The sequence below is a fragment of the Vanessa atalanta genome, chromosome 11 (genome assembly GCF_905147765.1).
Source record: "Vanessa atalanta chromosome 11, ilVanAtal1.2, whole genome shotgun sequence".
In the NCBI taxonomy this organism is placed as follows: domain Eukaryota; kingdom Metazoa; phylum Arthropoda; class Insecta; order Lepidoptera; family Nymphalidae; genus Vanessa; species Vanessa atalanta.
Window position 1 is genome coordinate 10,420,195 of NC_061881.1, and position 20,080 is coordinate 10,440,274.

General features: G+C 30.8%; 1 protein-coding gene across 1 annotated transcript in view; it reads left to right on the forward strand.

Annotated features, from left to right (window-relative positions):
- Positions 1-20,080, forward strand: part of LOC125067383 (E3 ubiquitin-protein ligase RNF19B-like) — a 61,919-nt gene that overhangs the window by 895 nt on the left and 40,944 nt on the right. The gene's annotated exons all lie outside the window — the stretch shown is intronic.

Genomic DNA, 20,080 nt, shown 5'->3' on the forward strand with positions numbered 1-20,080 from the left:
ATATCATCAATATTGAAAGACATTATCCCATTACCAATATAAACTTTGTTGTTTTCTAATTTAAAAAAAAATCATTTTCGACTCAAAATATATCATAGCAATAACAACATGAGTTAATTGTTAATGATAATTATTATTTTTTAATTATAACATAACATGCACTGCCCGTTCATTCAAGGAAGATACATCAGTTTTTATTGTTCTTAAATTTTTATGATTACAATCAATTGTGAGACATTGAAACAATATAAGGTCTCCAATCAAATAGGTCATTGCCATCACTTTGTCATGCTGTTTATATTAACCTCTATACTTTATTTAATATGTAATATAATCTATTAGTCCTGTAATCTTTCAAACTAAAACAATATCAACTGCCAATAAATAATTCCTTAATATGGCAATATGGCAAAAAACACAATAAAAAAAGTTTTTTTTAATTATTTAAACTTTTTTAGTTTTAAATTACACATAAAATAATGAATCATATCTATGAATGATACTTTAAGTCACTTTTTATATTAACTACTAAAATATTTGCATTTCAATTTCCTACATTATTTTTAAATTTTCAACTATGGAGTATTTGTAGAACAATGAAGTAGTTTTTACTTTAATGCATGGTGATTCTTACTATGATTTAGTTATAAAAATCAGTCATTGTTCTTATTAAAACAATAATGAGACTTTTTTTTATTGTCTATTAGATTCATACATGCTATAAACATGGAAGCTATGAAGTCATTCTATTACAAAGTTCATAGCTTTACTTTTTGTTAAGTCAGTATCTGTAATTATATATTTTTAATAAAATGAATACAGATGCAATGTATCAAATTGCTGATTGAATCAAAATGTATGTAACAACTAGCAAGTACTTTGACCGAAGACTGTCTGATATGTTAATGGTTCTATTAATTAGGCATTTACTTTGACATTATGACGGTAAAAATGTTGCTTTACTTACATATGCATATATACAATTAAATAATTAAAAAAGTTGTGTAATTATTCTGTTTTCTTATAGTTGATGTTATTAATAATTTATAAAGAAATATCTAATATATCTATAAACAAAACAGTTTGTAATGTATATAATCAATTAAATAATTTCCATTTACAAGAAAAATTATCTAATAGTAAATTCACATTACTCATTCAATCATCTTTGTAACAGTCACGGCGTTTTCTTACACTTAGGTGGGTATTTGTTTCATAACAAAAAATCTGTTATGGAAATTTTTAAACATAAAAATACTGTAACTTCAAGTCCTTTTTATCACAAAAATATGACTACATTCAGTTCTATGTATATTTACCCAATTAATAAACAGTTAAATTTAACAGTGCCACTAGTGAATGTATAATTCATTAATAGATGACACATTGCACAACACCTTAACCCAAATACAGTAAGGTCGACCTTACCATTTAAATAAAGAAACATTACTTAGAATGTAATTAAAACAAAGCTAAGGAAGCAACCAACAATTAACAAAAAAAGGTACATAATTAACAATGCCCTTTTTTTCTAGTTAAAATAATATATGAGCTAATTGTATCACAATTATTTAAATGTATAGATTATCTGTGTTCATATAAGTAATTTAAATACAATCATATCACTATCTTATCTGTGGGTTATTTTGATAATTCTATACTTATATTTATGTGTTAATAGGAAATTGATTCATTTATGAGAGTTATGATTTTAGATTGGAATGATGAATATTAAAAATTTAACAAAACCTCATTGGTGTTTGTAATTTTGAATCAAACACTTCTCAGAGTGTTTAATATTTAGTGTTGATAATTGCAAATGGATAATTATACTCCTACATTAATATTTTATGCCATACAATCAATGTGTAGATAGCACTGTGTTAATTATTTAATTTACTGACTTATTTAATTATTATATTTAATCGTAAGTAATTTCCTTTTAATTAAAATTGTGTAATTATTATTGGCCCCTAGCTAATCAGGCCAATGATCATCTAGCCCAATGTTCACCAAGAAAAGTGAAGCATAAGAATATTTACAATCTCTAAACAATTTGTTTGGCTTGGTTTGGTTATGAATTAATTGTAATTCATACATTTTATATATTTCAGAAGGCAAAATTCAACTATTAATTTGATACAAAGGTTAACTTCAAGATACCATATAAACACTTTGTCTTTGATCAACCTTAAGTTTATATGAATAAGGTTTAGAATTGCAAAATAAGCAACAAGTTGTTACTTTGAAGTTTCGTTTTATTGCTGCCTTGTCTACAAATAAAATGGAATGATCCTATTAATTATTATGTATTGAATTTCTGATTTAATTTCAAGTTAAACATATTATTTTTTAACATTTTTTAACACAACAAGGGACATTATTTTAAAAGTTAATTCATCTATAATATGAAATAAAAAAAAATGTCTGGTTCATATTTTATAAAACATATTTCGTAAGTCTAGTCTAGTCTAAAAAGATATATGATATATGTGGTGAAATAAACTTTTATCACCAACGTTGAAGCACGTGTAAACTTATTCAGCCGTATACTACTTATAGGGAGGTGCACATGACCACACCTGCTTCATTTCTGTCAATCTCAATATCAAATGTGTAACAATAGGTATCAATAGTTTTTTTTTTAAATAATTGGCGATAAACAGCAAAGGAAACTGAAATATTGTTTTAAAAATACACTATTGAGTACAAGGCTTTACATTCACTCGTGTCTCATCGGGCCTCGTCTCGAATTGAACTTGGCGATAAATTATTTATTAAAGATTTTTTACAAAGATTTAAATTATGAAATTTACGATATAAAATATAGTTTTATTCTTTAAGAATTAAGTGCTTGTCTTTATCTTATTTTCTTGGGGTCGACACTTCTTTATGTCAGTAAGAAAAAATATTTGGCGCACTAGCGCGATCGGCCGCCTGCCTGACGCCGTCCCTTCTGAATGTTTTTCTAGTGGATTGGTTTTTCAAGTGTTATTGTCTTACATTACTAAGCCAGCTCTCACGATACCTGCGGTTTGGAGCTGTCGGAAATCACACGTCCTAGAGAATTAAATCATTGACTGGACTTCCCGAGTTCGTCGTAAACACACGCCTTCGTTTCCTGTTAATAATATTAAGGAAACATACAATATATTAAGTAATCTATGATGAATCTAAAGCATTTTTTTGTAGTTATTCAAAGTTCGTGTTATCTCTACACTCACAGTTACCACGCAAAGTGAGTAAGCTTATATAGATTATTTTCCATATAGCAAACACCTAATTTACCTCAGTAGTATAGTATAGTAGTATATACGTTGACTATATTCTTATTATTTATTGTATTTATATCTCTATAATAGCTAGCGAAATTTATTTTATTTATGTCCCACATTTCGTTCAAATCAAATGCACTATTAACGGATATCAATTTGTACACGTGACCTCTTAATATTAGCCTCATAATGTAGGTTTTATATTTATCTCTCTTTCTAATTCTAAAGGTACGGTGTCGTTTTCATATTTTATATCGATAGCAAAATATATACATCTACCCGCAAACAAATCACCCGTACCGTTACGAACTGAAAGTAACCAATCGACAGTTATATTATTAATTACAGAACCGTCACATTGTATTTTATTACTGCAGAACTGTAAAAATAGTAGTAAAAATAGTATTAATAATATGTGACTCTTATTTTAAATTTAAAAATCCGTGTCTACGATCATTATATATAGAATATAATTGCAAATGCGACGATCTCCATGGTCGAGTAGTGGGTACACCGGGTTCAATTCCCGCCTGAGTCGATGTAGAAAAAGTTCATTAGTTTTCTGTGTTGTCTTGGGTCTGGGTGTTTGTTGTACCTTCGTTACTTCTGATAACACATAACACAAGTGCTCTAGCTACTTACATTGGGTAATGTATGTGATGTTGTCCAATATTTATTATTATTTATTAATGCTTAAAAGCAGGTTACAACACGGGTGCCCAAAGTGGGATGAAACATATTAAGAATATAAATAATTTGTGTGTATAAAATCGTTTGTCCTCACCGACTATCCATCAATGCACAGTCAAAACTAATACTAGAAATCTTAAATTTTGAACTCAAGTTTCTTTTATAACACATATACACATTATAAGATTTTTTTTAACTCTATGAAGGAAAAATGGAAGGAGTAACTTTGCGTGAATTATACACTCACAAAGGACGGGCAGCAAGTCATATAAACATGTGCCAATGGTCACGGTAATCGGTCAAACGTTGCCGAAGTTTATTCATCTCGAAGAGATCACGCGTTTTTATTATACTTATATGAGATTATTTTTATATAAATCTGAATCGGTGTGAAACTAGACACGTCTATATGTAACTTGTCATTGTTAGGAATAGGTTTATGTAATTAGTTATGCAATTCATTTGTTAATATTATTATAAATGTGAAAGTCTGTGTTCGGATGGTTGTTACTCGATCACGTCAAAATTTCTGAACTGATGCGAATGAAAATTAATACCTGTTTAGATAATTGTCAATACTAGTAGGGCACTTTTTAATTGAAAAAATACTCCATTTTAATATCCGTCTAGCAATACTAACTCACGTTAGGTGGGATTGTATTATTTATATGTAAGTAACTATGGCCTTCGGTCTTGTCCTTCTCATTTGATTACATTCCAAGTTTTTCAACGTCCTTGACTTGTGCCAAAAGCGGGCGGATAAAAGCTTGCTTCTTTTTGTTAGTGCATAAATATGAAATTAAAAACATTTTTGCCATAAGTGATTTTATTTACGATGGTATGTAAACACCTAAAGCCTTACATCGTGCTCTAAGTAATCTTTGTATTCCGTTTATATATTAAATGACTACACCTTTAGGCATTTGTAACGGTGTCTCAAAAAAATGTACATATTTTTTTTTTAATTCACCGTTACAGATGTAGGTATATTTGCCAACGGTAAAAGTTTTCGACCGTATTATTTAACATTTTAATAAGACTTAATCTTGTGCCTATTAATCATAATAATAATTACTCTAGTAGTGTCACGGGCGTTTTTGTAATGCCTCGTCGGAATGTGAAAGACGCAAAACCCTACTACCGGTAGGTGCAGGCAGGCAGTTTCCGGTGTAAGGTATTGCTTAAGTTACACTTTCAATATCAACGAAATAGGTGGTGATCACTTGTATTAGACACACGAACTCGATTGCAAGTCCGCAACATAATTAAAAAATAAAGTATTATATTTTATAGTGTCTGGCCATTGAATAAAATGATTTTCTTGTATATGATAGAACAAAGTCAATGAACCCATATTCTTACTAATACTTTTATGTACTGTTATAGTTCTCTAAATGGTTTTTTATTTAAACTTAGTGCATTTTCCAATAAAAAAACCTGGATTTCATTTGAAAAGACAAACTTTAATTTGTCATAGTTTAATCATTTTTTTGTATTACAAAGCATGTATTCATTATATACTATGATACTTGCTACAGCTTTGAAACATGGTCGATTATAATTGCATTTAACTATATTCCTTAACTATAAAACTAAATACGGATTGATTGTTATAAAAATAAACTTAGAATAACAAATAAGCGTAATTATACGCCTCTGTAACTTTTCTATATATTCCGTATGACAAAGCCCCGAAATGTCTCCACGATATCTAGACATGGTTCGTGTAGTCCTAATATTAACAAAGTAATTTCTGCTATGGCTTTGATTTTATTTACACAACTCTTAAATAACCTGTCTCCTTATTTGTGTGTTTCTCGGATACCCATAAATCATAGATTTCCTTAGTCATCAGTGTGATATCATCGGATACTTAACTTGACCAGTTATGGCTCGTTTTTAATTCGAGAACTATCCACGGATATCGATGATACGGTTTGTTGTATGTGATTAATATGCCTTGTGTTTTTTTAGTATTTATAGTAGTATTTAGTACTATTTCTAGAAGTTAAATTTGTACTAGATCTATACTAATATTATAAAGTGGTAAAATTAGTATGTTTGTATGTAAAAAAACACTGGTTTATATAGGTAATATATATTAAAATTATTATATTATAATTATTTCTGAGCGCTATATGATTTGAAGGTATAAATTATATTTATATCTTCATTTTCATTATTAATAAATTGCACCCGTGCGAAGCCGGGTTAGTTTGCTAGTATTATATAAAGCTAACGAGTTTGTTCAAAGCGGTAATCTCAGGATTTACCAGTCCGTTTGGCATAAAGTTTTTTTTTTAGATAGGACATTTATTGGGAAAGGTTATGGGTTTATAGCATTGACTTATATGTATACTACTAGACAAGACGTTCAAAATTAAAATTGTGTCACAGTTTCGGAAAAGAGAAAAAAAGCGGGAGGTTAGTAATCTCTGAAGATTTGCGTATATGGCACAATAGTTTTTATCTATATCTGATTGTCTCTGAGAGTATTATAGTGAAATTATTTTATTAAATACTCGTAAGTATATTTTTAAGGGTATAAATTAGACAATAATTATAATGTTTGTATAATCAACATAACATATTTAGGTTATAGAATCTTGAATAAAACAGAAATCAATTGAATACTTGCTTAAGCAAATGTATGCCCACAGAAGACTTTATTGCTCTGAGAGAGAATTTATTACAGTATCGAAAAATGTAATTTTTAATAGTATTTGTTAAAATAAATTTATTGGTATATCTGTTTTAAGTATGTTCGTTAATCTATGGCGGCATACTGCTGTTGTAATCTGTTGTACTGCTCCCTCTTAGGTAAATCTAGTAAAGAGTGAACGAAATTGCATATCAAAACATCTGTCAATGTAATGCGTGTAATGAATTCCATCAATTTTTATGATCCAATAAAATAAAAAGTCCGCATTTATAAATAATACTCCTCATGGTCGCTCGCATTCGACTAAATGACTTGCAGTCAATTGACCGTAATTTGTGCGCGAAATCTTTTAACCGGATACCGTGTCTCGTAGTATAAGTCAATGGCTTATAACATTACGGTACGACGCAAATGAGTGGAGCAGTAACATTTAACGTGGGCCGAACGGAGAAACTAGTTATTATATAAATATGTGTAGTTGTAGCGCAGACACTGTCAAAGCGAGCAACATACTCACCTGGCATAATACTGTCGACCATGAGACTTTGGATATGGGTATTCTCCGTGTCTGTAATCGCCCAACTAGCGTCTACTTACGCAGACGTATTGAAAATATATGATGTGTATAAAAACAATCTAATCGCGGCAAGATTGTTATTAATAAATCTATTACTATCTTAATAAATTACGAATATTTTCTAAGTATATCATATCAATAAATCGAAATTTAAAATTTATTTGTACTCGCTATAAGCATGTGTCATAGTTATTATTATATATTTAATTAGTTATGACCATATGAGGAAAGTGATTACTATTTCACGGTCCAAGCTGTGACGTCAAATGTTTGAGGTATTACGACACCGTAAAATATTCTAGTTTATTATTCCTTATTTTTAATATGATAAGTCACATTATTTATATATACATTACATAGTATTTGCTATAAATTCAAAAGAGATAAGTATTACCTAATACATATCGTAATTTTACAATGAAAAAACCGCTCCGCTATGCGTTAAACGTTGGGTGAGTGTTTCCAATAAAGCAAATTATAGTTTATAACTTGCTAGCTGCGCCGCGCGATTTCACACGCTCTAAACATTCCTGCTCCGCCCCGTGGACTAATCCTCGTCGAGGATTGTCGAATCCAGAGATTAACATGTTGAAACAAAAACAAAAAAAAACAACCTATTCCGCTTTTATTTTATATGTTACGACTATTATTATATCGTGTACCTTGATAAAATTAATAAATTATATCAATTAATATTTACTATTAGTTTTTTTATTATAATATTTAACGTTTAAGACATTGTATTTATATAGTGTTGTTTGTAAAATATTTTGGAGTCAGAAATCGGGACAAAATCATAATCTAGCGAGGAATTAAATATTTAAGAAGTTGGCACATCGCCTACTATTTGCAAGTGTCTTGAAATTGTGTATTTGAGAATGTGGTTAATAAATAACGAAGCCAGTGATGACACGACACGACAGCCGACGTTTTTCCATAAAACGCTTTTAGAATGTGCTTAGTGCCAAAGATGTACGCAGAATATTAAATCGTCTCGAGAATTTAGCGTTACCTAAATTTAGATTATAACAAAAATAATTTTCTAAATATAGTTTAACCTAAATCTGTGAAAAATATTTTGGGATCATTCGATTTTCTCACTAATTCGACGAAGTTGCTCCAGTACCAGTTGGTGGATACAAATGTAGCAAAATTTCACCTGACACATCAGATATGCAGGTTTCCTCACGATGTTTTCCTTCATTGTCGAGCACGACCTGAATTGTAAATACAAATTAATTACGTGAAAACTTAGCTCAGCGATCCTCGGCTGATGCCATCTCGGCTCCAATATTCTTGTATTTTATTCGATTAATGCTTTTTTTCGATTCATAGTGTTAATCAACACTCGTTTTCGTTTTTCGAGCCGACGCGAGAGGTAGGTGAAAGTGACGTGTGTCGTCGTTCTTTCGTTACTCTTAACTGGGTTACCTTAATTTATTTAAAAAAATAACGAACTCTATTGTGAAGTTGACGTTTTGTTCGGAATTTAATAGTCAGCCTCCATTTTTCTCTACCGCAAAAGGCTTGAATTTAAACGCTGGCTTAATAAGCGGCCATTGAAATTTTAAACATAGTAATGCTGCAAAATATATTTTTTTAACCTGAAAGCGAAAGGACTTTGCTCCATCAAATAAGCTATAATAGTTTATTATAGTAGAACATCAAATTTCCTCTTGTAATTGTTGAAAATACAAATACGAATCTTATATAAATATATTATATACTAAAACCTTCTCCAAAACGCGCTGATTTTCTGGTATAGGTTTTTCTGTTAGGCATTCAAAAACACTCTCATATACTAGTATAGATTTATTTACATTAACAAAAACTACTAAACAAAACATGACCAGTGACGTGATTAAATAAAAACATAGAATTAATATAAATCTATAAATGTTTAATAAACAATAAAAAGTTATTATAAGTAGGCATTATTGTAGGAAATGAATACGTATTTACCTTTTGAGGACGCTAGAGAATGAGGAAACACTGTTTCTTATGCAAAATAATCGTACGAGACAATAGGAACTTCTTGAGTAAGTATTTATAGATTTGTCCCTGTTCTTGGTTCGTTGTTTTATCTTTTATTGTTTGTAACGACCCATCATTGGACTTCCGCCTGGTATCTGGTTCCAGTTCAGATGCAGTTCTAAAGAATAATATAATATACAATAAATTACTTCTTTCAAGTTGTTTAATTCATTTGCATTTTATTTCTTTTTAACTCTTATGTACACATAAACAACGATTCTAAACTTTCGAGAGTAAAAAAAAAAATATTTTTTTCAATAGAATGTATTTTATTTATACGACCAAATAAAAACAGCTTAAGTTTTTTATTTAGTCGTATATGCTTATATAGTGAAAGACATTTGACATTTTTAATAATTTACCAATTTGTGTTGGTGGATGAGAAAGGTCATTTTAATATCTTTACTAAAACCTTCTCTTATGTATACAGATTTTCCTAGTAAGAGAATCGTAAGTATTGACCCTGGTGTTTCTGAATAAATAATACGTTCAAAGATATGAGGGACGATGATAACGTACCTTTTTTTCTGGCGTTTAATAAATATATATGATCCACACGTAATACACCATAATACAGATATACGAAATATTTTCGAAATGTATATAATAATACTTAAGGATTTTGACTCGCCCTCTTCCTTTGTTGTCTGCACAATGACCTCCCATTTTCAATCTACGAATGTTTCAATTTATTAAATATATTATAAAAAATCCCAACATAGTTTTTCTTGCTTCTCTTTTTATTGTATTTTTAAAAAAAAAAAATAGTGTAGTTTTTGTAAATATGTGTTGCTATTTGTAAAATTTACTCCCACGTATGAAGTTTAAAATATTATGTTCTACGTGGCAGTTTCATCCGTATTTACTTTTGATTATACAATTTACATACATCTTACTGTTTCATACGTTTTGCCACATTGATCGATGTTTCTTGTTCCTGTAATGGTAACATGATGTTATATTTCCTCAAACCTTCCTCATTGAAATTTGTAAGAATGATGTAAAAATAATCATTTACAATCGAGGTCGGTAGTTCCCGAGATTAGCGATTCAACCTTACAACCATTTTATAATTAGAATATTAGTATAGATTATAAAAATTGTACATAATTCATGTTGTATTAATTGAACCTAATTGTAAAATAAGCAAAGAAGATTAACTTATTTGAACACTTATAAGTTATACTGTACTTTATGTTGAATTCGGATTGGATTATAAGATAACATTTATAATCCCTTGCGCGCCGCGGTGTTTACATCTTAAATAAAGTTTATGATTACGATATTTTAATGGCTTATGAACATGGTAACAATGAACATTGTAGTCATTAGCAGCCCGTAAATGTCCCACTGCTGGGATAAAGGCCTCCTCTCCCTCTGAGGAGAAGGTTTGGAGCATATTCCACCACGCTGCTCCAATGCGGGTTGGCGGAATACACATGTGGCAGAATTTCATTGAAATTAGACACATGCAGGTTTCCTCACGATGTTTTCCTTCGCCGCCGAGCACGAGATGAATTATAAACACAAATCAAGCACATGAAAATTCAGTGGTGCCTGCCTGGGTTTGAACCCGAAATCATCGGTTAAGATGCACGCGTTCAAACCACTGGGCCATCTCGGCTCCAACATTGTAGTAAAGCGATTTTATTTTATGTAGGGCAGATGAATGTTTGTTACGCGTTCATTGTGTTTCACCAACTCGCATTGGAGCAGCGTGTTGGAATATGTTCCACACCTTCTCTTCAAAGGAAGAGGAGGCCTTAGCCCAGCAGTGGGAAATTTACAGGCTGTTAATGTGTCTTCTGTCTATGGTTTTTACATCTATACCTGTATTGCTAATATTAAGAAATATAATGAGTTCTTCATAGAACAAATAATATATTTCTTATCTTATTTAAAAAAAAAAGACTTCTACGCGTTCATTGACTTTTGTCTATGTTTACAAAGCAGTGTCCATGTTGCCAATATAAAAAAAAACTGTGTGTTTTTTTCATATGATAAAAATATATTTTTCTTAATTAATTTGTTTATAAAGAAAGACTTTTAGTGAGTTTGTTAATAAGCGTTCATTGACTTCTACCCATTTCTTAACATATTGTCACCGTATTGCCAGTAAAAAATACGGGTGTACTTTTTTGATATGTATTGACTTAGATTATTTGTTTAAAATACAAGTATCTGGATGACGTTAGTTAGTAAAGAAAACATATTATTTAATATTTAAGGAAATAATTTATTTAATATATTTATATAAATTGATGTCTATCGTTACATTCATACGAAACTGGTTTATTATCAGAGAAATATGTAAAATACGTGTAATGTAAATAAGTATGACGGTATTGGCTAATTTATTTTATATAATATATTTTCTTTGTTTAGCAGAAAAGAGTAGAGAATCTACGTTGTCAAATTTTTAAAAGCTAATTAGCTTTTTAAAAAAAACTCTCTTAATATAATTATATTAAGAGAGTTTTTTTTCTCGAATATTAAAAATAAGTTTTACTTGGTGATAGGTTTTTGTTCAAGCCCGTCTGGATAAGTTCACGAATACTTGGTATTGTCGTGTTCTTGTTTTAAAGGGTTTGTGAGCCAGTGTAACTATATGAACGCATGACGCAATGAAAATATTTCTTACAATATCGAGTAACCCAGTGCCATATTTTTGTCTGTATATTTAAAGTAAAAAAAGGAAACAATGATTTATTTTGTTTTATTTTTTCCGCAGCAAACAATTAATTAGAACGCTTTCAAGTAATAGGCATAATGCAGAATTATTACGAATGTAAACAAAAAAAATCTAAGCTAAGAAATGGAAAAGTGGTTCATCAGAAACCGATGTTGAATAGCCATTGTTGCGAAGTGCAAGATGAAGCCGGTACATTTAAATTTCGCGTAGGATTAGCAAAGAGACACTCTAGAAAAATCTCGCGAACTCGTTACGACTTGTCTCGAATATGGTAATCGTATGAGCGTGTTTTCCGATCGTTCTATTTTTTTTGTAGAAAATTCGAATCTCGTTATGTATTAAATTTGACGTAAACAAAGGACTTGTCTGTTTTATGTATGGAAGTGTTTTTTATTGTAAAACTGATCAGTAACTAACTACTAGTATTAAATTATTAAAAATATGTAACGCCTTTTTAATTTAGTGATTTATATATAAAATATTTATAAAATTGTATTGTATTGATAGAACGCAGCACTAAATAAATGAAAAAATATCGCCTTTCAAATATTTTTGGGCATAGTGAGTAGTATTTTATTCTTCGGCGAATTAGACTATGCGCATAAAATTGAAAATAATCAACACAACAACCTCTTTTGAAGTAATACTTTTTTAATACCAAAAATCGAATTATTTAAATATTGTACTACGTAATTGATTGCTTTTAATGTGGGTCGGATTTAACATTTTTAATTATTAATGAATTTGAAAACAAGTTATTTTTGTATTTCCACCTGATATTGGTTCGACATTAATTAGATTTTTATATTAAAGCGTACGAATAGTGAGAGAGTTGTAATGGTTCGAAATGTCAAAAATACGCAGCCAGCACATCAATACGCCCGGAATAGTTACCACTTTGTTCAAACCCGTCTAGCTAGGTACCAACCAGTCAATATATTCTACCGCCAAGCAGCAATACTTGGTATTGTTGTGTTTCGGTTTGAAGGACGAGTAAGCCTAGTGTAACTCTGCCTGACACACACACTGGCTCCTACGACGGACATTATTTTGTTGCATTGGCGATGTAAGGTTTTCACGATTTTCAAATCTTCGCTACTATACTATCCAAGTGTTATACATATAAATTTCCTTTTGAATTAATCTATTTATTAAAAAAAAAACCGCATCTAAATCCGTTGGATATTTTAAAAGATCTAATAGTACAAAAGTCGTGGAGCGACTTTGTTTTATAATACGTAGAGATTAAACTATTATTCTGAATTCTCACGTGTTTAATTTGCGTGGCGTGGAATAGGCTCCGTCCAGCAGCAGTAGAACTTATCTACGCAGTTTCTTACTTTATATGTGGTTAGATTTTGGTACTTATTACGTGTTACGGCACTGATTGTTTTTGAGATCTGACCTCGTGACTTTGGCTATTTCAAGTTATAACATCTTACGTAACTAATTTATTTAGTATGTAAGAGTTTCGAATGTGAAAATATATAATCATATTCGGCGTTTGACGGATGTTAAAATGATTAATATTTATTATATTTAAATTTCACACCTTCGGATCAGATTTTTTAAGACATTTCTTGGTTTTTATATAGACGTGATATTGTACTGTGACAAAGTAACATAACTCGTCAGTGAGAAATGTGTATTGTTACAAATGAAGTCCTGTTTGAGACTATGTCGTTCTTATGTAAAAAAATTGTCAATGTTTTAAATGTATTCGTATAGGTAATGTTTTATATTATCTATTGTAGTACACATAGTCTGTTCTAATAACGTCAAGGAGGTCCAAATTTAAAATTTAATATTATTTTAATATATTGTCATACAATAATCATCTTATATATAATCTTCTTTTAAATAAAGATCGAACCTGATGATGAACTATGTTTTTCATTCGCGTTATTTTGTACGAATCAATAATAAATACAATATATTATACAATCTCTACCCAAATAAATTATATCTGTTCAATGTCATTGTTGTTTACTTGTCTATATCCTCTGGTCGGAAAAGGCTATACCTACTTACATATAGAATATTCGTAGTTGAAATGTCACTCATAGCGGTCGAATGCTATCGATGTATTTTATCTGACTTGAACTGATATGTTTTGAGAAATAGAATTTACTTGGCGGTAGGGCTTCCACCCACTCATCAGATATTCTACCGCCAAACAGCAGTACTCAATATTGTTGTGTTCCGGGTTGAAGGGTGAGTGAGCCAGTGTAACTACAGGCACAAGGGACGTAACATCTTTGTTCCCAAGGTTGGTGGCGTATTGGTGATGTAAGGAATGGTTAATATTTCTTAGAACGCACTTGTCTATGGGCGGTTGTGACCAGTTACCATCAGGTGTCCCATTTGCTCGTCTGCCTACCGATATCATAAAAAAATAGAATGGATTCCCAAAGGCAAGTCAAAATGTTATCCTACATTTAACGTCCATGCAAACAGTGGAATGCACATTCGCTTGTACGCAATAAAAACTCCCCGTTGCCTTTGTAAACGGTCTCGTTTGACTTTTACAGATATTGGCGTTCGTTCTATTGACTTGGAAAACGTCATTGTTTAAACCCGCTTTATTTGCATTGATCTTGAACGAGTTTGTTCGCGTACATTTGTTTGTTGACGCGAAATTAGCGAATCGTTATTGTGGATGTACGGTCTTTTTGTTATTATTTTATGTTAATCCTTACTATTTTTCACAGACGAGTAAATAACAATAAATATTCCTTCCGTAAAATCATTTCTAACGAATGTACTTTAATGTATGTTGTACTGTGTACTTTAATGTTCTATTAGGTGGACTTTTTAACCAGTTTCCAAATGTTCGCGATTCGTCTGTACATGTATAAAGTTTATATATATGTTTAGGATTTTAAATCGATCGTGGTATCTATGGGTCAATTAAATTTATACGGTACGTTGAAACTACCTGTGAATACTTCACAGATACATCAATTTCTTTGGTTTTGGGCAATGTTTAATATTTATTTTGAACGTAACTTCAATTTAAATTTATAAAGAAAATCTAAGATTCTTGTTATAAAATTGCCTCCTTACAATATTGAGCGTCATGTGCGACGGTCTTATTTGCTTTTACGGCCTGTCGATGTCGGGGCCCCAATATTGACATGTTGAAAGAAGAATGTAAGTAAATTTAGAATATACATATTATATTTATAACATTTTAACCAAATAGGTTTTACACTGAATTTGCCTGAATAAGTTTATAGTAAAACTTTTTAGTTCGGAGCAGTTCTTAAATGAAGGAAGAAAGGAAGGAAAGTGCTTTCTTTAATAAGCTTAAACCATTCGTTAAATTTTACTACAATATTCTCGTTACTTAAGCTGATTCTGGCTAAAACTATATGAATTAAAGTATAACAAGAATTAATTTGTTAAAATTGAAAACTAGAAATTTGTATTTATTTCCCAGCCTCATTTCGGTATCGACTTCTATACCAAATGTCATAAGAACCGGTCCGGTCGTTCTAACGTGATTGAGTAATCATCTTTACACACACATTTTCGTATTTATCATATGAGCAGGCTTTATATAAGCATATTTAAAAAATCGAATGGCAAAGATCTTAATTTAAATTCTTAAGCTAGTAAAAGAAAATGAACGTTACAATATATAATATAATTTAACTTCAGTGATTAGTGTTTCAAAGTTAAAGAAACCTTTAGATAAACGAGTTCGAAATTAAACTAAAATCAAAGAGTCCACCCACTCTTGCATCTTGGTATTCATTAGGAAGTATAAAGCAGTGTGCCAGTAATTAATTCCGACTTGGAAAACTTTAATAGACGTCTTTTGACTATAGAATTATAGATTCCTCATGGAACTTCCATTGAAAATGTCAAGACCCTTATGGTAACCCCGTTGCCTACATCGCACCTTGTATTTTCCTTCTTATTTTTTTTTTGCAAATATCTACATACTTTACATATTAGTCATTATTCACAAATCATTAAAAAAAAAACACGTCTCCTTGTTTATTAGAAAGCGTAGATTATATTATCGTACTATATGTTCTTGATTAGGTAGGCAATTTAGATAAATATTTTTTGCTTTGTTGTCTTAATACACAAATAATAAATTATTGCTATGCAAACTTGCGTAGTAATAAGAAATTGATTACACATGTATAAAAAAAATCAGTAATAATATAAATAGCCTTATTTATATAGATAACCTAACATCGCTGATCGATTAGAAATTAATTGAGACCAATAATATGTTTTTCATTATTTCTTTTTAAATATTTGCACAGATTAAAAGATAATAAAGTATTAAAAAAAATAAATCGACGCTTTAAACGAATTTATAAAATTCAGAATATACTTTATTCAAGTACCATCGCACTTTTGAATCGTCAATTAACAAACTATATTAAGTGAAGTTACCACCGGTTCGGAATGCAGGTTTGACCGAGAAGAACCGGCAAGAAACACAGTAGTTACTCCTTTTTAACATTTAAAAATGCAAAGTCATATTATCTAAATACAATGATATATGTATGTATATAATACATCCTGCCTGGAATTCAACAAGTAAAGTTATAAATCTACATAAAAAAAAATATTTTGTTTCGCCTTTAGTTCAAAAGCGAATATATTAAACGATTCACTGAATAACGAAAGGACGCTGAGTAGGAATGTTGCAAGAGAAAAAAAAACTTATTAAGTTTATAAGTCACTATTACATAGAATATACAGATAAAATTTAACTCTTTTTCATACAATACAACTTGGCATTCTTCTTAATGCCTATGCATAAAACGAGTTTTAAAAATACAATACAAGGTCTATCGTTAGCCTTTGTAACTGTTTTATTATTTGTATGTGGCAATACACGTGCATGTTGTGATAAAAACGGGCGCGGGAAACGCGTATGCAATATTGCAGTTTTTGATTATTTATTATTGATTTTATCTCAACTAACACAGCCTATGTACTATGCCTTTGCCTATGCGGTTATCAATAAACCGCTATCGAAGTAGTTAACATATAAATATAACATACCGTTCCGAAACTTATGTTAAATAAGTAATTCTAGTGTTCACCGTAAATGAAGTGTGAAAATATTTTTTTATATCTAAGTAGGTTTGTTATCGTAAATAAGTGGGTTGTTTTTTTACTATGTCACAGTATATAATCTTCAATTTGAACATTCAACGTGAAAAACAACCAATCAGAAAGTTTGTTAACGGCGTTGAATAAAATTAACGTGGATCACGTAAGATTATATAAGATGGTGAAATGACGTAATTATAACGAATTTGCAGCATCGGAAAGCAATAAACCGAGAGATAATGATGACATCGGTATAGCGGCCATTCTTAATGTAAAGCAGCCTACTGATGTTATAACACACGTGTGAGTGTAAAAACTAATGCATTCTCCTTTTCGTTTTATCTCATAGCCCGAGGCCTTGGACAGAAAGAAATGCTTTACGAACTAACCGAGGTGCAGGAGTGTAAGACTGACAACTTTTCAACCTCAGTTGCTACTGAGAATTTCGAGTTCGAAACCAGAGCCACGTGATTTGTGACCGTATGAACTACTATACCGGTTAATATAAGTTAATTAAATAAATACGCGTAAACAATCTGATCGCTGTTTCTTGTATTTTTCTTCTGACGTAATATTGCGTTTGTATTTGTTTGTACGCAATAATTTGCGTTTTTATATCCGGAATGTTTAAAAATATCACGACATCTTCATCAATGCCGGTTCTCTGGTAGCATATTTAATATGCGGTTTACGTTCAGCCCGCTTCCATGTCAGTTAGCACGGAAGTGTATGTAATCACTCACTGCCTTTGACGCTGCAACAAAAGTATTTTCAGAAATAAATACGGCATCGTGAAGAGTACTGCAAATAGATACAAATAGCGAAACACACACTTCCTTCGCTGTTGTCTGAATCCATTTTCTAAGAACAAACTCGAATCTCGACTTAAAACTCGATCCTGAAATGTCATAGACTTAGTGTTATTAACTTGCATTCGACGCGGACATTAATTTTCTTTTAATCTTCACAATAGAAGGAGAATACACTTTCAATCGTAATAGTGAGGCGTAAGCTATGTCCACAAAAAAAAATCTTTGCCTGTCCTTCAATATAGACGTTTTACGTAGTTATTCAACAGGTGTGAAGCCGGGACGGGTAGCTAGGAAAATTGTAATAAAAAAAGGAAAAAAAATATAACACAGTAATTTACAAACCATAGCACGTCGACTGTCAAATTTGTTTCGAAAAGAATAGCTTTTACAGAAGTCAGGCAAATACTGCTGTCGTCCGTTCTATGACCGTTGCATCGTATCAACATTCCACGTGGTATTATAATATGTCATGACTGGGTCAGACACGCTATTATCGGCGAATGGAAGGCCAACGTTAGCGACTCGCGAAAAATAGATTATCGTTTCAATTTATCACTGGTTTTTTAGAGCTAGCGATTAAATTCCTTTGATTTCTACTACATATACTACTATTATTTAAGAATAATTTTGTTTTATTGTTTATTGATATGGTCTTTGGGAATATATACATAAGGGAAAATCAATTAAATACCTGATTGAGTAATTATTCGTGATAATAGGTAAGTAGTGTTTTGTATGATGCTGTATTGCACATTTCGAACTTGAAGCAAAAAGTAATACACATCAATATGAGCAAAAAATAATAATCGCTATTCATACAGCTTATACTAATAACTTTATATAGCAAATATTTGGTAAAGAGTCATACTAAAGAGCACCGATAATATATTGAGGAGGGTCACGCCTTCGTGAGCAATCGGATCTATGCATTAGACTAATTTATTCTTTGACATTGCATTTTAAATAATACAGATATTAAATAGGTCAAACTTTAACTGCAGTTTGTGTGATATCTAAGTATTTATAGAATAAAGAAAATCTGTGGATTAAAAAAATTGTCCTGATTTAGAAAATTTCTTCATTATATTAACCCATATCGATGGGTTCATATGATTTTTCGGCCCCCGAAAAAAAACACGTTTAAAATTTATAAATACGGATGTGACTATTGTGCTCTTCTTTAAGGTCTTCAATAAGTAGTTATTCAAATTGTACACGGTAACAATTTTTAAATGTATTTCATGATTAGATTCAGGGCCGGATTCAGTACGAGCGCCGCGCCGCCTGGACAATAAAAATGTCACCCCGTTATCGTTTTTTTGTTTATAGTGAATAAAGTTTGGATGAATTTGAACTGGATGCGGAAGGCGGAGGACCGGGAGCTTTGGCGCACCTTGGGAGAAGCCTATGTTCAGCAGTGGACAACGATTGGCTTTTGATTGATTTAATAAAGTTTCGTTACAAAATTATTGTTATATAAATAAAATGACTCATTTATATCAGTAAAATTATAATATTAATTATTACTCATATTTGGGAGATAAGAAAATCATATGCATATACCACAAAAAACTAATCTACAAATTTGCCTCCCTGGGCACTAGCCCCGAGTGCCCTCAGTTTAAATCCAGCACTGGCGAGATTCAAAACATAGTAAATTTTAACCCTGTTAATAAAAAATGTACGCATACTTAATAGGTGTACGTGATGTTTTTTAGTCATAAAGACCACTACTCACTGAATATATAGCGCTAAAAATATTTAATCATATCATTATCATGCTTGCCCTTATCTATTTATTTTGGGTCAATGTACTGTGTTCCAATAATACTTTAGAAAAATAATTTAGCCCGACGTCAATTCTTCTTGTATGTGCTTTAGCGGGTTGGTTGATTGGTAGGTCAATATGCAGTTTACTTGATGTTAGGGCTTTGTTTAAGCTCATCTGGGTGCCATCCAACAACAATACTTATTACAGTCTCTCACTACAGTCTTGAGGGACATAACATCGTAGTTTCATCTTATGACAAAAAGGTTAGGTATAATGAAATAATATAATGATATAATATATAATGAAATATAAAATATCCGGTTGCCGTAAAACTACGCAACGGATTTTGTTGTGGTTTTTTTTAATAGATAGAGTGATTCAAGAGGATGGTTTAAATGTATAATATAGTAGAGAAACAATGCTAATTTTAGAGTTTCTGATGTGATGTCATAATTAAACACATTTTTGCGCTTACATTGCAA